Raw genomic sequence first — 9,038 nt, 5'->3', positions numbered from 1 at the left:
ATGTATATTTCCTAAGTCTGAACTAGATTTAAAGATCCCATTTTCAGAAATTTACATAAAATTCATTAGAAACTTATAAACATTTTCTCTAGTACTAATGTCTAAAGTCAAGCAAGGAATATGAGTACATTTAGCAACCAGTTCGAATGCATCGTATACAAATACAAAACAGTCATAAAATGTCCCATTAAAGAAGCATCATGGAGCTGGTGGGATGGCTCAGTGGTCTAAAGCGCCTACTTAGAACAAGCTTAGCAAAGCCCAGGGACCACGGTTCAATCCCCCAGCCACCACATGCCAGCCAGCCCGCCCCCTGGTGGGCAGAGCTGGCCACACACACACACACACACACACACAAATAAAATTTAAAAAAAAAAAGAAGCATCATAACCTTATAATATTTCCATGCTTTAGCTTAGATTTACCAACACATTTTGACCAATATTTTAACAACTGCATAATGAATTTATCTGTACCGGGTGGCAGGCAGGATAAGTGGGTCCTGAGGGTGATGGTCAGAGGTCACAGCTGCATCTTATCAGTTGGAACTGCTGGTGCGACCATGTGGGATTGGCTGGTCATCTGGGGACGGCGTCTAGAACAGCAAACCTTGAGCCGTTTCAGAGGTTCATGGCCAAGATCAATCCAAGCCTGAATGTAAGGGAGCTGGTCAGGGTGTCCCAGATTTCCAAAGATGAGTCTCCAGACTTGGTAAGCAAAAGAAAGGTTAAAAGAGCCCTGCAGAGACCAAGCAGCCTAGGAGAAGGAGGGCCATTTCAATTCGGAGAAGGGCCAACGTTTTCTGGGGGACACAGAGTCTCCGTACTCTGAGGCTCGTTGTCTGAAATCCTAAAAATTATTTAGAAAACATTATAGGGGCAACAAAGACACAGAAACAGAAGCACACTGACACATAGTTATTAGACAGACAAATGACAATCAGCCGAAACACACAAAAACGAAACAAAAACAGATCTGAGACTCCGATCTGTCCTCACTGAGGGAGTAGAGTCCAGGAGCTACCGTTACGTCTCACACCGCCTAGGACTCCCAGAAGGGCACCCAAACAGAACAGATACAGATGTCTTACCGGTAAGAACTTACAGACAGCTCAGAGGTTCGAATGATAATATTTGTAAGTTTTTGGAGACCACCCTGGGGCCAGAAAGTCTCCCCTCGGGAGGTGGTTTCAGAAAACACTGGTTCCTCAGATGGATCCCCGGTAAAGGGGATACTGGACGAGCCCTCAAATGTTATGGGTCACTCAGAATAGGAACCAGATCAGCCAGGTTGGAATTTGGAAAGCCATCTATTACTGAGCTCAGGCCCCCAGTCTGCTCTCACGCAGGAGAGGACCGAAAGGCGGCTAGCCCAGGAAGCAGGGGGCTTTTAAAACATGAAACTACATTTGTTTGGTAAACAAATTCATTGACACAAAACAATGCTTTCAGGGTCATTGTGACCACTACCCAAACTAAATTTCCTGGGACTTTGTTTTACTTTCTGGTCATCTTCACCTGGAGTAAGTACTTGCAGGCAATCTTGCATAGCCCAAGGTTACAAGAAGTTAAATCCCATTTAGTTTCCTTTTGAGGTCCACTATTTACTAAACAACTTAGAACAGTGGTGAGTATACATTTTTACACAACAGAAAACACAAGATTTACATTTATAATCTAAAATGTGAGTTGACCCATTACACATCTGAAGTGCAAGGTAAAGCCTGGTGCAGAGGAGCAGCCTGGCCTGACTTTCATCGCCTACTGAGCACCAGCAGGCCCAGTGAGGTGCCACAGGTGCTAGCAATAACTACTTTTAAGTCTCGTCTCAGAGGAAAAAAAAAAATCAATTTTTAATGAGTAATAGGTTAAGGCCAGAGAAGTTTGTCCTTTGTCCCTGTGGTGGTCTTACCATGGCAGGTCCAACGCCAGCTTGGAAAGGAAGTCTTGAAGACATCAGAGGACAAAGAGCAATTTCGAGAAGAAAGTCAGCTTCTTTATCAGTACCAGAACCAGGAAACATCTCACTGGCTGGGCCAGGGTGCTGGCGAGCTGAGCAGAGGCCGCCTCTGTGCGCAGAGAGGCGTCGCCGAGTAGAAGCAGGGCCAGGAAGCTGTGTCTCGGAGCCTGCGACAGCAGGACACACACTCCAGCCCAGCCCGGGCAACACAACACTTTAGGGAGACACTTTCTCCAACAATAAGGAAAGGAAAAAGCAAAAAATACATTTATACACAAGACAGATAAGATAGTTATATGGCTAGTTGATCTTGAAAAGAAAGATCGGTGTTAACATGGTTTGGACAAGATACCATACTATCTTGTCTTCTGAATAATTTCTAAGAAGACAATAGTGAATGCATTACTTATTGTAACTCTCCTACTAACCTGTTTTGAAACTCTGCTGCATTGTTAGTTTTATTTTTTGTTTTTCTTTAAAATGAAGAAAAGGGCTGGTGAGATAGCTCAGTGGTCTAGGGCACCTACTTAGAACAAGTTTAGCAAAGCACAGGGACCGTGGTTCAATCCCCCAGCACCACATGCCAGCCAGCCCCGCCCCCTGGTAGGCTGAACTGGCCACACACACATAAATAAAAATAAAAATAAATAAATAAATAAAATAAAATGAAGAAAAGAGTCTAAAAAAGCCACGAGGGAAAGGTAGCCTGCATGAAGACCCCAGTGCCGCAGAGGCCAAGAGCGGCAGTGAAGCGCAGGCTCCCGCTCGCAAAGCCCGCTGGGAGTCAGCTGCGGCTCTATGTGGGGCGGGCCCTTTCTCCTCCTGCTTCCAGGAAGGTTGAATAACAAACAGCTTCAGCTCTGTGATGTGGAACTTTGGCTGAGTGTCTCCACTTTTGTGCTTTACTAACCTCTTGGGGCCTGTTGCAGGAACTTGTCCCACATAGTGGCTTCCTATGACCTGCATTTCTGTTGCTTTTGCTGCTCTGTTGAGTTGCAAACAGAGCAGGGCTGGGATGAAGCAGGGCCTCATGCAGCTGGGCAGGTGCTGTGCATGACACTGTGTGAATCAGGAGAAACAGGTGTGGCTGAGCTCTGACCCATGGGACATGGGGACTAGCCTCTCCCAAGGGCACTCTGAGCCCTGATCCTGGTGGCCAAACATGTAGCCAGCATGGACAGACCACCCTTTTACAGCCAGGAGCCCCATCACAGGTTGAAGGCAGTAGGCAGGGCTGCCTGGAACAGTGTCCAGGAGCCAGACATGAATAGGGAGGGCCTAGAATACTCGTGCGACTGAACCATGACCACCACAAGGCCTGGTGGCTGCACACAGGAGGCTCAGAGGGCAGAAACAGGACAACAGTTAAGTGGACCCTAACCTGGGGCAGCCAAGCATGATGGGCAGCGGAACAGGTGATAGCCATGGTGACTTGGGAAGCGATACCAAGGCCACTCTTTCACCCAGCAGCCAGCTCTGGTGGGGTTCCTTGGGAGGCAGGGAAGGATGGCTGTGGCCAGCAAGGCCAACTTAGGAAGGACAAAGCACCAAGCACCCAACACCAGGACCTGAGGGGGAGGTTTTCTTTGAGTCACCATTTCAGAAGGTTCAGTCATGGTCAGCTGGCTGAGTGGTGGAGGGCATGGCAGGGGAAAGCTGCCGGCACAGCCACCGGGAAGCGCAGAGGAGGTGCCAGGGACAAGAGCATGCCTCCCAGATCACACGCAGTGGCTCCAACAACTGAGCCCCACTCCTAACAGCACATGCAACCACCAGTCGATGAATCCAGTACTGAGTACAGCACCCCATGTGCTGAGGCCAAGCACCTTCTAGATATATGAGATGTTGGGGAGTGTAATGGATCAACTCACATTTTAGACTATAAATGTAAATCTTGTGTTTTCTGTCATGTAAAAATGCACACTCACCACTGTTCTAAGTTGTTTAGTAAATAGTGGCTGTTACTTGCTGTTTGCTAGATAAAATTCCTACCTAACCAATCCCTGTAAACAAAGTTAGATTACAGAGATGACTTCATAAGGAAACTAAATGGGATTTGACTTCTTGTAACCTCGGGCTATGCAAGGTTGCCTGCAGGTACTCAGGTGCAAGATAACCAGAAACTAAAACAAAGCCCCAGGAAACTTAGTTTGGGTAGTGGTCACAATGACCCTGAAAGCATTGTTTTGTGTCAATGATTTTGTTTACCAAACAAAATGTGGTTCCATGTTTTAAACACCCCCCCCTTCTTGGGCTAGCTGCCTTCCTGTCCTCTCCTGTGTGAGAGCTGGTGGGGACCCTGAGCTCAGTAATAGATGGCTTTCCAAATTCAAACCTGGCTGATCTGGTTCCTATCCTGAGTGACCTATAACAGGAGGACTTTTTTTTGGTACTGAACTCAGGACCTTGTCCTTGCCAGGCAGATGCATGTGCCACTGAGCTATATCCCCAGCCCCATATTTTAAATTTATTATTATTATTATTATTATTATTATTATTATTGTTATTACTTTGAGACAGATTCTTTCTGGGTAGCCCAGGCTGGCCTCAGCCTTACCATGACTCCCTTGCCTCAGCTTCCTTAGTGCTGAGATCACAGGCATGCATCACTGTGCTCTGAACTGACATGCCCTGAATCAAATGACAAATGCAAGTGGGGAGGAGAAATCAGTTAATTAGTTAACAAGCCAACAACAAACTTTACCTTGAAGCCATGGTCTAAATCCCACCTGGCCAAGGGCGCTGCCCAGGGGCCATGAGGATGCCTCTCCCAAGCTGCTATCATGGCCAGTCAGCCCAGCATGCTAACCCCCCCAGGCAGACACAGCACCACAGCTTTGGTCTGGTGGTTGTGCCCAGCCATGGCTGCCTGTGCTGGTGGCTGTGGAATGTATCGCAGGATGCAGTGCTACCCTTCCAGCCCTGTCCTGGCTTAGTGGACCCATGCACTTCACAGACCCCTGGTCCTGACAGTTCTAGACTCACCAGGAGTAACGGTGTAGGTGGGGCCTGACACAGCCTTCCAGATGACTAGGGTCCCTCAAGGTGCCCATCCCTGAAGAATGTGGCTTTGCTGTGCCAGGGGCTTGTGGGTGGTCAGGGTTGGGGTCCCTGGGGGCATCAGAGCCGGGGCAGGGGGGACCACAGATGACTGATGGGTAGGGCTGTGGCAGGTGGATATTGAGGGACCACACGATGGGCAGGTGGAGGGGGTGGAGTAAAGGAAGAGGATAAGGAGATGAACTGGGAGCTGGCAGTCAGGAGGAGAGTGGGAGATCACTGAAATTGGGGCTAAGGAAGAGCCAAGGAGGTGGCAGCCAGGGGACATGAGTATGCTTTCTTTTCTTTTTCTTTTTTTGGCAGAACTAGGGATTGAACACAGCCAGGCAAGCACTTATTCTACTGAGCCATCTCCCTGGCCCAATGGGGAAAGGAGTGCAATGGAGGCAGGAAGGGATGTGGTGGTGGCCTAAGCAGGTCATTGTCCTGGCCTAGCCAGATAGCTCCATGGACTAAAGTGCCTGCTTAGGCAGAGCACAGGGGTCAGGGTTCAATTCCTGGAATGCCATGCCAGCCCTGCCCCTGGGGCACAATGAGTTGGTGATTGAAACTGGGTGTGGTGGCACACACCTGTAATCCCAGTGCTTGGGAGGCTGAAAACACAGAATCACTACAAATCAGATCTGTGTAGTGAGATACTGTCGACCCCGTACTAAATATATTAGAAAAGAGAACAGTCATTGTCAGGGCCGAAACAGGTATTTGGATGAGAACACCGTGCAACGCGCCGGGCTTCGGGAGCAGCCCAAGCCATGGCTTCAGAGGGCGCGGGCAGCTCCTTCCTTTTGGGTTCTGCAGCCAGTACCCAGGAGCAAGCTGGCATGGTGCTGCGCGGCACTAGGGAAGCTGAGGCAGGAGGATCACGAGTTTGAAGGCAACCTGAGCTACATGGTGTTCCAGGACAGCCTGGATTACAGGGTGAGACCCTGACCAAACAAGAGAACAAAGAAAGAAAGGAAAAACCAAGCAAGCAAGATCCAGGTGTGGTATCCCAGTACTCTGAGGGGTGAGGCTGGAGTTTGTGCCCAGTCTCGGCAATTCAGCAACTTAGTAAAATGAAAGACTATCTTCAAATAAAATAATAGGGTACACACCTATAATCCCAGCACTTAGAAGGCTGATGCAGAAGGCTCATCGCTATTTGAGATTAGCCTGCACTACACAGTGAGTACAAGGCCAGCCTGGACTACACAATGACTCATAAGAAACAAACCCTAAATCACCTGTTTCAAGGGGCCCCCGAGGCCACAGCTGCCCCCCTCATCATGGCTCCCCCTTAGTCACCAGCTCTCCCTCTCTGCTTGCCATACATTTGATTTCCACCTGGCAAAGGTGCCCAGCCCCTCACCCAAGGGTCCTGAACCACTTTTCTTTGATGAAGGTCAAGAACCTGCCTGGATCCCAGACCAGCAGCCAGAGCAGCCGCAGCCTGTGCCCTCTCCTGCCCACCCTCCGACGCCCACCACCCCAGGGTCTCTTTCCCTCTTCCTCTTCCTCCTCGTCCACCCCCCCTTCCTCCTCCGCCCGCTTGCGGGGTGTGGGGGGACACTTGCCTTCCCGCCTGCCCCTATTGTTCTGCCCCCAGCCTCCTGCCCGCTCCCCTTTTCCCCTCAGTTGCCTCACGCCTGCAGTTTTTGGCTTTGACCTCCCCCCAGTGACCAAAGACTTGAGCACTCAAAAAGTTCAGCTCCCCATAGTATTTGACATGGACACCGGTGTGATTGAAGGTGGATTAAATGTCACTCTCACCATCCGGCTACTTATGCATGGGAAGGAAGTTGGCAGTATCATTGGAAAGAAAGAATCAGTTAAGAAGATGCGTGAGGAGAGTGGTGCACGTATCAACATCTCAGAAGGGAATTGTCCTGAGCGAATTATCACTTTGGCTGGACCCGCTAATGCCATCTTCAAAGCCTTTGCTATGATCACTGACAAACTGGAAGAGGACATCAGCAGCTCTATGACCAATAGCACAGCCTCCAGTAGACCCCTGGTCACTCTGAGGCTGGTGGTCCCTGCTAGTCAGTGTGGCTCTCTCATTGGGAAAGGTGGCTGCAAGATCAAGGAAATACGAGAGAGTACAGGGGCTCAGGTCCGAGTGGCAGGAGATACGCTCCCCAGTTCAGCTGAGCGGGCCATCACTACCGCTGGCACCCCGCAGTCCATCATTGAGTGTGTCAAACAGATCTGCGTGGTCATGTTGGAGTCCCCCCCGAAGGGCGTGACCATCCTGTACCGGCCCAAGCCATCAAGTTCTCCAGTCATCTTTGCAGGTGGTCAGGACAGGTACAGCACAGGCAGCGACAGTGTGAGCTTTCCCCACACCACCCCGTCCATGTGCCTCAACCCTGACCTGGAGGGACCACCTCTAGAGTTGACCAAGCTGCACCAGTTGGCAATGCAACAGTCTCATTTTCCCAAGACGCATGGCAGCACCGGATTCAGTGGCATTGAATCCAGCTCTCCAGAGGTGAAAGGCTATTGGGCAGGTTTGGATGCATCTGCTCAGACTACTTCTCATGAATTCACCATTCCAAATGATTTGATTGGCTGCATAATTGGCCGTCAAGGCGCCAAAATCAATGAGATCTGTCAGATGTCTGGGGCGCAGATCAAAATTGCAAACCCAGTGGAAGGATCTACTGCTAGGCAGGTTACCATCACTGGATCTGCTGCCAGCACTAGCCTGGCTCGATATCTAATCAATGTCAGGCTTTCCTCGGAGACGGGTGGCCTGGGAGCAGCTAGAACAATGCAGCTTCGTCCATCACCCTTTCTGCTCTTCACCGTCACCCATGATCCATCTGTGTAGTGTCTGAACAGTCAGCGATTCCAGGTTTTAAGTAGTTTGTAAATTTTCAGTTTCTACACACTTTATCATCCACTCGTGATTTTTTAATTAAAGTGTTTTAAGTGGCTGGAGAGATGGCTCAGTGGTCTGAAGCACCTACTTGGAACAAGCTTGGCAAAGCACAGGGACCGCGGTTCGATCCCCCAGCACCACATGCCAGCCAGCCCTGCCCCCTGGTGGGCTGAGCTGGCCACACACACACACACACACACACACACACACACACACACAATGTTAAAAAAAAATTTAAAAAAAGCGTTTTAATTCCATTCTCTGTTCAGCTGTTTATGCTGAGATCCATATTTAGTTTTTTAAGCTTCTCCCTGTTTTTTTTTTTTTTTTGGCTCATGAATTTTTCTGTTTGTCATGAAAATGTTAAGAATGGAATATTAATACATTTCAGTTCTGTAATGTCAGGAATTTTTCAAAAAAATTAAAAGATGGACTGGAGCTTTTTCTTTGTGAATAGAAACTGGATGCCACAGTGGGAAAAAAAAAAAAAAAAAAAAAAGAACCTGCCTGGAGCAAGGTGGGCTCCTTATGCCCTCTTGGGGGACTTCCTCAGACCCCAGGTGTCACATGGGTGACGGGGCTCAGGCCAGCTTCCGGTCTGTGTGTCCAGCGCCACTCCCTCTGCAGTCTCCAGGCCCTTTCCCAGATGCGGGCTCTGCCCACTCCCCGTCCCACACCTCAGTGCCTCCAGGCCTGTCCACGCTCAGGAATTGCTAGAGGCACCAGCAACTCCCCATGTGAAGGTACTGTGTAGAGAACAGAACTGTGAGAAGCTGAGAACACGTGGCTGGGTGTCTCCCTTAAGTCCCAGGGTGGGGGACTTAGAGCGTCCAGCACAGTCACATTGGAGTGGCTGCTGCGTTGCCTGGGCTCCCCCTCCTCCACGCACCAGGCCTCACCAAATGTGGTTGCTGCTGGATCAGGGCCTTCTAGCCTCCACATGTGTGAGCCAAGCGTAAGCCTATTTGGTTATGGGACTGGGGGTTCAATCCAATACCCTTGCCCTGAACTACATCCCCAGGCCTTTGAGTTAACTAATTAATTTCATTTATTTATTTTTGTAGTACTAGGGATTGAACTCATGACCCTGCACTTGCCAGGCAGGTGCTTATTCTACTGAGCCATCTACCCGGCCCGTTTTATTGATTTTTATTTT

The 9,038-nt window shown here is 49.5% G+C and overlaps 1 pseudogene across 1 annotated transcript; it reads left to right on the top strand.

Moving 5' to 3' along the window:
- The first annotated feature begins 6,649 nt into the window (after positions 1 to 6,649).
- LOC101574805 lies at positions 6,650 to 7,831 on the top strand (annotated as a pseudogene). The gene has a single exon (XR_001117223.2). The product of XR_001117223.2 is annotated as a poly(rC)-binding protein 2 pseudogene (transcript).
- The last annotated feature ends 1,207 nt before the right edge of the window (positions 7,832 to 9,038 follow it).

This window comes from Octodon degus, unplaced genomic scaffold (assembly GCF_000260255.1).
Source record: "Octodon degus isolate 3935 unplaced genomic scaffold, OctDeg1.0 scaffold00093, whole genome shotgun sequence".
NCBI lineage: Eukaryota > Metazoa > Chordata > Mammalia > Rodentia > Octodontidae > Octodon > Octodon degus.
This window is presented reverse-complemented; position numbering and strand designations above follow the sequence as displayed.